General features: G+C 38.0%; 1 pseudogene; it reads right to left on the reverse strand.

Moving 5' to 3' along the window:
• Positions 1 to 2,134: 2,134 nt before the first annotated feature.
• LOC120222182 overlaps positions 2,135 to 9,192 on the reverse strand; it is an 18,584-nt pseudogene continuing 11,526 nt past the window's right edge.

Below are 9,192 nucleotides of genomic sequence, written 5' to 3' on the forward strand. Positions count from 1 at the left end.
GTCAGCACAGAGCCTGACGCAGGGCTCAAACCCGCGAACGCGAGATCATGACCTGAGCCGAAGTCGGACGCTTAACCAACTGAGCCACCCAGGCGCCCCTCTGCTATTTTTTTAACAAAGGCATTAATTAAAGAACATTAATGTGTTACCTTTTTTTCTCTTTTGTACTTTACTATGTTTTTTACTCTCTAGTGGCTGGATTATATATTCCAAGTTTAATAAAAAATATTCATTGTTTCCTTTCTGGATACTATTATAAGTAGTTTCATCAGTGACTATCGCTGAAAGTAATTTTGTTGTATAGAAGAATGCTATAAAAATTCCTCCATATATCAAAAGTGCAAAGTATGCCTCCTTTCTGTCCAACTGTTTAAACATGTCTCTTGTCAGGAAGAAGAACTCTTAACTTGGTTTCTTTCTTCTCTTTGTGGTTCACTTTTTAAGTTGTGTTCAAAAAGCTTGATTACCAATATTGAAAGCCAAGCTTTGGAGACCTTTTTGCTATATCGAATGTTTTCTTATGCATGGACTTTAAAAATTGTTGCACACAATAGTTGGTTCTTTATGCCACCTGCAGTTTGTTTTTCTATGTGATGTGAGGGGGAAAAAAAGATTATATAAGTTTCTGTTTTGATATTCTCAGCATCCCAGGTATTAGTTGGAAATATCCAACTTGACAAGGTAAGGCCAAAATATGGGAGATTGTGTTACAGGAGGAGGGAAATCTAACATTATAATTCAGAGGGATTGGACTAAATCTTGCTGGGGTCACCTAGCATTCCTACCTGTCTTTTATTTTGTGTTTTACCATCCACTTATAAAGGGGTTGTTCAGTAAAGTGAGAAGAGTAATTCAGACACATTCAAGGCTTTGTGTGGAAATTATCTTTAGTCCTTTTAACCAGAGATTTTTTACTGGTTGCCCAGATTTAGGTAGGAAGCCAGTTAGAACCATTCAGATTCCTGTAACAAAAGGACATTTACAAGAAGGAGTATTTTGTACTTCATGAGGGTTGTGAACTGTAAACATAAAGGACTTGCTTTAAACACTGTGCTAAGAGACTTGACCAAACTTTAACTTCTCTTCCATCTGTTCTTAAGTCATGGTTTGTGTCCTTTAAGAAATGGCCCTAGCTCCCTTATTTAAGGTTTTGCTCAAGAAAATGTGATCCTGCCCAACAACAAAACATACATTGTCTAACCCAACTTGCCAGACCATTTTCAGTAATTTTCCACTTGCTCCTTTCTGTAATTTTCCATTTCTACATAGTCACCTCGACTCTTTTTAGTTCCCCTTTTTACTTCTCCATAGTCCCTTTTTGTTCCCTGTCTGCTCTCCCTTTAAAAACATCAGTTACCTTTGTCTTAGTTGGAGTTGAACTCAGTTTATACTGGACTCTTTCTCCCCTACTATAGATGGATGAATAAAATCTATCTTAACACCTTTAACAACTGTTCAGTTGTGTATTTCTTTGTCGGGGACACATATGTTCTATCTGATTGATTTTATTTATACAGTAGATGTTTCTGAAAATTCTTGGTAAAAACAATCAGGCTTCTCACTCTTAAATCACAGACTAAGGCTCTAGTGAAGTCCCCCCCCCCTTTTTTTTTAATTAGAAAATTATATATGTCCTATTGAAATATAATTATTTGAGGATTTATACAATTAGAATTATAAGTTGAGTATAATTCATCTTTATAGGTACCACATCTTCTTTGATTTGATTAACAGAATTGAAGAATCTCATGACAAGTATTGAAGAAGTAGTTGTCAAAAAATACATAGAGTTATTTCCCCCTTAGGGTGGAATGGGTTAACACAGTATGTTTAGCCAAGAGGAAAATATTTGGTTATGGCACATGTCTTCTAACATATGGAGGAGAATCTGTCACAACCCTACTCCCTTCTTTTCTTTTCTTTTTTTTTTAATATTTATTTTTGAGAGAGAGATAGAGACAGCATGAGCAGGGAAGGATGAGAGAGAGAGGGAGACACAGAATCTGAAACAGGCTCCAGGCTCTGAGCTAGCTGTCAGCACAGAGCCCGACACGGGACTCGAACCCATAAACCGTGAGATCATGACCTGAGCCGAAGTCGGATGCTCAACTGACTGAGCCACCCAGGGTCCCCTCTTTTCTTTTTTAAACTTTTGACAACAAAACAAACAACATTTTATGACAAGGAAAGTAATGATTACCACATAGGCCCACAGGAACCCAATCACATCCAAAGAGTGGTACTGGAAACAGGTGAGGTTGTAAAATGCTGGCCATAGGTGCTTGGCTCCTTTGTGGCGTGTGACAAACTTAGTCCAGAAGACTGCTCCATCTAAAGCGTTTAGAAGCTGATCATGATGAGTGGTTGATAACCACACAGCATTCTCTTTATAGCTGAAGGAAAATCAAATAATTTTTTTAAATTTTTTTAATGTTTTATTTATTTCTAGGAGAGAGAGAGAGACAGCTTGAGCAAGGGAGGGTCAGAGAGAGAGGGAGTCACAGACTGAAACAGGCTCCAAGCTCTGAGCTGGCGGTCAGCACAGAGCCCGACTCGGGGCTCGAACCCATGAACCGCGAGATCATGACCTAAGCGAAAGTCGGACGCTTAACCGACTAAGCCACCCAGGCGCCCCAGGAAAATCAAATAATTTATAGAACAAACTAGAGAAGCATGTGAATTTTCATGTGGAGGGTAATAATGAGTGCCACATAACGCTGGAATCTTACTTTACTTAGAGATGATTATAGAGATCTTAATGGGCTAGAATTTGTTGAATGTCTAGGATTTCAAGATATGAAGAAAGAAGTTTGGTGAGGATAAGTATTTCTAGCTTAGAAAATGGAATGAGTTAAGTCCCAAAGGCAAGAAAAATGATTGAAATACATTTCTGCCTGCAAATTTTGAATGATCCAGTAAGGAATTGTTAATAGATCTGTTGAGCAAGTTTCAAAATATTATCATAATCCAGAGATAGGATGTAAGTCCAAGATGAGGTTTAGGGACATGTCCAGGCAGAGCTGATCAGGAGCTGGTATTGACCTTATATCAGTGAAATTAGTGGTTAGAAGTGTGGAAGTGGATTATATTGGCTTGAATCCTGACTCTGACACGTGTGCTTTTTTTTTTTTTTTTAATCATTTCTGTTCTCGGTTTTTCATTTTTGAACAGATAGGAATAGTACCTTTCTTATCTGATTATTTTGAGGAATATGTAATAACTGTTGGATTTGACCTTATCATTTGGAGACTCTGTGTTTGCTGTTGTGGTTTTTCTTGTTGGTATTGTCATTTAGAATCTGGAGAGTGCAGGTGCCCCAGCACGGTTAAGCGTCCAACTTTGGCTGAGCTCACAATCTCACAGTTTGTGAGTTCGAATCCCACATCAGGCTCTGTGCTGACAACTCAGAGCCTGGAATCTGCTTTGGATTCTGTGTTTCCATCTCTCTCTCTCTGCCCCTCCTCTGCTCATGCTGTGTCTCTGTCTCTCTCAAAAATAAACAAACGTTAAAGCAAAAAATCTGGAGAGTGCTCAGCATTTCACTTGCAGGCTTGGCCAGTTTCATTGACTTCTACTGTTGAAATGATTATGAACTAACAGACAAGGAAGAAGGTTGAATAAAGAGAGCATACAAACTTTAAATCACAAAGTGCTATAACATGGCACTGTAGAAGAAGAGGGTAGATACTATCTGTCCCTGTCCTGTTTAAAAACCACACAAGAGTGCTGGGTTTTTTAAAGGAAGGAAGTAATCCTGAAGCATATTTGTAATACAATAGGCAAAGACTATAATGAAGTTACTTAATCCGTACAAAGAACTTACCAGTACGATGTGTGCCATATCACAAACATTCAATATGTATCAGTAATTTTCTTTGTTTTTGGCCACAGCTTTAGCTTATTAAAACTTTAAAACTGTAGAAAGATATTTATATTAAAAAGATGTGCTTTTACGTAAAACAACCAAATGAAAGATACATTCCTTAAAAGAAATATGTGTTTCTCGTGCTTATTTAGAATGAATAATAGTTGGACTAAATTAAAACTAGATAACATTGCTTTTAAAATGCATGTGTCCACTGTGATACTACAACCAATATATTCTCAGGCAAAATTTTATTTCTAAAGTTATTATGAAACCAAAAAGAATATGTATATGTAATTATGATATTAATAATAATAGGAATAGTGTAGCAAATGAATATATATCCTAAACATATTTGGAAGCCAAATATTTCTGGTCCAGAAAACTTGGCTTTTAAAAGAAATATTCCAGTATATCTCTTTCAAGTCAATTACTTTTTGATTTTACAGTTCTACCAAATAAGACAAAAACAAGCATAAACAAAATTACTAAAATTTAACTAAATTTGTAAATAGTGTTCACATAATTTTTAATTGGGTAAATTTGAAAGTTCTAGTTACTTATCATTTACCAGTGGTGGAAATAAAATATTGGCATAGAAAATTTGGAAATTTTAATGGGAATTTGAGACTCATCATGTCGTGCTGGTTTACAGAAAATAAACTATTTTAGAAGAGTTGGTTCTCGTGCTGAAAGAAAATCATAATTGCAAATTAGTACTATAACAGTACTAACTTTTTTTTTCTGTTTGTTTACTTATTTTGGTATTTTTTTGCATTTCCACCTAGCTTAGGTAATGAAACTAGACTGGTCGGTTTCATTCCAGTTTCTGTAAATCTCAGTTTTCCTTCCTGATTTTCTGACACTTGTGTATTGGTTCAGAGCCCTGCAGGTATGTTGGAAAGCAGGCACACTCTGTCCCTCCTGTTTTTCCGAGCCTTGCAGATGGTGCCAGTTCTGTGATGTTTCCCCTTTTCCTTGTCCAGATGTCCAAACAGATTCTTCAGACAGAGGTGTTTGGAGGAACTGCCTTTGTGATTGTACACACCAGATTCTAAGCAAAGTGTGGTTGAAGATACAGACACTAGTCCCTGCTCCTTAGAAGGCTTCTGGGTACAGTCCCTCCAGTGTAGGGCATAGGGCTGGGGGTGTTGGTTGTTTTGATCTTTGGCTGTTTTATTTCTCCTTTCCTGTTTTTGTATTGTGGTTTGTTCTTTTGTTTTCTTTTGCTTTGTTTTTCATTTCTGGCCTAATCCTTGGGTTTAAAGTTCAAGGCTACAGGTAAGGGGCAGAGCGACAAGGCCAATACAAGTGGCACCTGTGGCAAGGAACCCAGCTGGCATTGTTATAGCAACATTCATGATTCTCTACTTCAACTCTGTTCTCCGTGCTTCCTCTTAACCTTTCTGTTAACCATTTCAGTGATTATTTTTATTGATATTTCAGAATTTCTCCACTATTCTTTTTTTAAATTTCTTAAAAATTTATTTTTGAGAGAGAGAGAGAAAGCATGGGGGAGGGGCAGAGAAAGGGAGACCCAGAGTCAGAAGCAGGCTCCGGGCTCTGAGCTGTCAGTACAGAGCCTGATTTAGGGCTTGAACCCACGAACTGTGGGATCATGACCTGAGCTGAAGTTGGATGCTTAACTGACTGAGCCACCCAGGCATCCCAAAGTTTCTCCACTGTTCTTAAAGCTATTATAAACTTTTCCCCTAAAACCATTGAAGAAAACTTACTGTGCCACTCAAAATGGGTTATTGACAGCTGTCTTCAAAACATTGAACACATCTTACTCATAATTATGTTCATGTCAGGACTCATTTTTGCCCACCTGATTTTCATTTTAGCATCTCTCTAAAATACTATCTAGTAAAAAAAAAAAAAAAATTCTACTCATGAAGGATCATTAATGGCTCACCTCAATGCCTTGAGCAAATCTGTACTTGACATTGTGTTCGAGTTCAGTCTAACAGCTGTTTTCTTGGCCACCTGTGAGCGAGGTTATCAGATTGATCCGCAGACAAAGGAATGCACACCATAGGGATCTCAAGATAGATCGCCTCATAGATGCCATTAGTTCCACCATGCGTTATAAAAGCTTTAGGTTTTGGGTGACCTAGGATTGAGTGAATTTTACTAAAATCATTATAAGTCTTTAAAATGAGAAATGAGCATTATAATGCACTGAATCTAGAGGCAGTGTTTTTTAGATAACAGATTATTAAATAAGTGAAATTGCATTTAAATTGCCTTCAGAATTCAGAGCAGGAAGCATGTAAGTCTGCTGGAGAGGTAAATGAAGACTACATGAAAGAAGTGCAGTGTCACTTGAACTTCAAAAATGAATACAAGTTGGCAGGTGAATAAATTGGAAGAACATTTTGGATAAAAAGAAGCAACATGTGCAAAAAAGGGGTGGCATGTTAGAAACATTCTCTTAAAGTAGTAAAGTCACTGAGTCGGATATGAAGGACTTCAGGGCAGTCGGAAGGGTGGTGGTGGTGGTATTGGAACCAGAGGAAGGAAAATCTGCATTTAATCATGAATTGTGTTATTTAATGAAAAACATTGTAGATATTTTTTCCATTAGAAAATGGACAATCACTGGCAATAAAAGCTGTTATTTTTCAATAGAATTTGAAATACCCCTAGAACTAGGAGAAAGGTATAAGGAGAGAATTTTTTACAAAAAAAACAACTCTTGGTTTCATTGATCTGTTCTGCTGGGCTTTTTTTTTTTTTCTTTTTCTTTTTGGATTATAAATTGTTTATTTCTGGCCTGATCTTTATTATTTCTCTTCTGTTGGGTTTGGGGCACCTTTGCTGTTCTGCTCCTAGATCCCTTAGGTGTGCTGTTAGATTTTGTATTTGGGATAATTCTTGTTTCTTTTTTCTCTTTGATTTTTTATTCTTTTTTATTCCCCCTTCATAGTTTATTATCAAGTTGGTTTCCATATAACACCCAGTGCTCACCCAAGTGCCTTCCTCCATGCCCATCACCCCCTTTCCCCCCTCCTCCACCTCCATCAGCCCTCAGTTTGCTCTCAGCACTCAAGAGCCTCTCATGGTTTGCCTCCCTCCCTCTCCCCATTTTTCTTCTTCTCCTCCCCCATGGTCCTCCGTTAAGTTCCTCCTAATCCATCTCTACGTGCAAACATATGGTATCTGTCCTTTTCTGCCTGACTTATTTCGCTCAGCATAACACCTCGAGTTCCATCCACGTTGCTACACATGGCCAGATTTCATTCTTTCTCATTGCCATGTAGTATTCCATTGCATAGATAAATCACATCTTCTTGATCCATTCGTCCGTTGATGGACACTTAGGCTCTTTTCATGATTTGGCTATTATTGAGAGTGCTGCTATAAACATTGGGGTACATGTGCCCCTATGCATAAGCACTCCTGTATCCCTTGGGTAAATTCTTAGCAGTGCTATTATTGGGTCCTAGGGGAGTTCTAGTGTTACTTTTTTGAGGAAACTCCACCCTGTTTTCCAGAGGGGCTGCACCAGTTTACATTCTCACCAACGGTGTAGGAGTGTGCCCGTATCTCCACATCCTCGCCAGCATCTAGAATTCTCTGATTTGCTCATTTTAGCCACTCTGACCAGCATGGGTTGGTATCTCAGTGTGGTTTTGATCTGCATTTCCCTGGTGATGAGGGATGCTGAGCATCGTTTCATGTGTCTGTTGGACATCTGGATGTCCTCTAGTAGAAGTGTCTGCTCATGTCTTCTGCCCATTTCTTCACTGAATTATTTGTTTTTCAGGTGTGGAGTTTAGTGAGTTCCTTATAGATTTTGAATATTAACCCTTTATCTGATACATCATTTGCAACTATCTTCTCCCATTCCATCAGTTGCCTATTAGTTTTATGGATTGTTTCCTTTGCCCTGCAGAAGCTTTTTATCTTGATGAGGTCCCAATAGTTCATTTTTGCTCTTGATTCCCTTGCCTTTGGAGATGTGTCAAGTAAGAAATTACTGTAGTTGAGGTCAAGGAGGCTATTTCCTGCTTTCTCCTTTAGGGTTTTGATGGTTTCCTGTCTCACATTCAGGTCCTTTATCTATTTTGAGTTTATTTTTGTGTATGGTGTGAGAAAGTGGTCCAATTTCATTCTTCTGCATGTTGCTGTCCAGTTTTCCCAGCACTGTTAAAGAGGCTGTCTTTTTTCCATTGGATACTCTTTCCTGCTTTGTCAAAGATTCATTGGCCATACATTTGTGGCTCATTTCTGGGTTCTCTATTCTATACCATTGGTCTATTGTCTGTTTTTGTGCCCATACCATACTGTCCTGATGATTATAGCTTTGTAGTAGAGGCTAACGTCTGGGACGGTGATGCCTCCCGTTTTGATTTTCTTCTTCAGTATTACTGTGGCTATTCGGGGTCTTTTGTGGTTCCATACAAATTTTAGGATAGTTTGTTCTAGTTTTGAGAAGTATGCTGGTGCAATTTTGATTGGAATCGCATTGAATGTGTAGATTGCTTTGGGTAGTAATGACATTTTAACAATATTTATTCTTCCAGTCCATGAGCATGGAATGTTTTTCCATTTCTTTGTGTCTTCTTCAATTCCCTTCATAAGTTTTCTATAGTTTTCATCATACAGATCTTTTATATCTTTGGTTAGGTTTATTTCTAGGTATTTTATAGTTTTTTTTATGCAATTCTGAATGAGATCAATTTTTTGATTTCTCTTTCTGTTGCTTCATTATTGGTATATAAAAATGCAACTGATTTCTGTACGTTGATTTTGTACCCTGCAACTTGGCTGAATTCATGGATCAGTTCTTGTAGGCTTCTGGTGGAGTCTGTCGGGTTTTCAATGTAGAGTATCATGTCATCTGCTAAGAGTGAAAGTTTGACTTCTTCTTTGCCAATTCTGATGCCTTTGATTTCCTTTTGTTGTCTGATGGCTGATGCTAGGACTTCCAGCACTATGTTAAACAACAGTGGTGAGAGTGGACATCCCTGTCGTGTTCCTGATCTCAGGGAGAAAGCTCTGTTTTTCCCCGTTGAAAATGATGTTAGCTGAAGGCTTCTCATAGATGGCTTTGATGATGTTTAAGTAGGTTCCTTCTATCCCGACTTTCTCGAGGGTCTTTATTAAGAAGGGATGCTGTATTTTGTGAAATGCTTTTTCTGCATCTATCGACAGGATCATATGGTTTTTATCTTTTCTTTTATTGATGTGATGTATCACATTGACTGATTTGCGAATGTTGAACCAGCCCTGTAACCCAGGAATGAATCCCACTTGATCTTGGTGGATGATTCTTTTTATGTGCTGCTGGATTCGATTTGCAAGGATCTTGTTGAGAA

This window comes from Hyaena hyaena, unplaced genomic scaffold, assembly GCF_003009895.1.
Source record: "Hyaena hyaena isolate Hyena2069 unplaced genomic scaffold, ASM300989v1 scaffold_846, whole genome shotgun sequence".
Taxonomy (NCBI): Eukaryota; Metazoa; Chordata; class Mammalia; order Carnivora; family Hyaenidae; genus Hyaena; species Hyaena hyaena.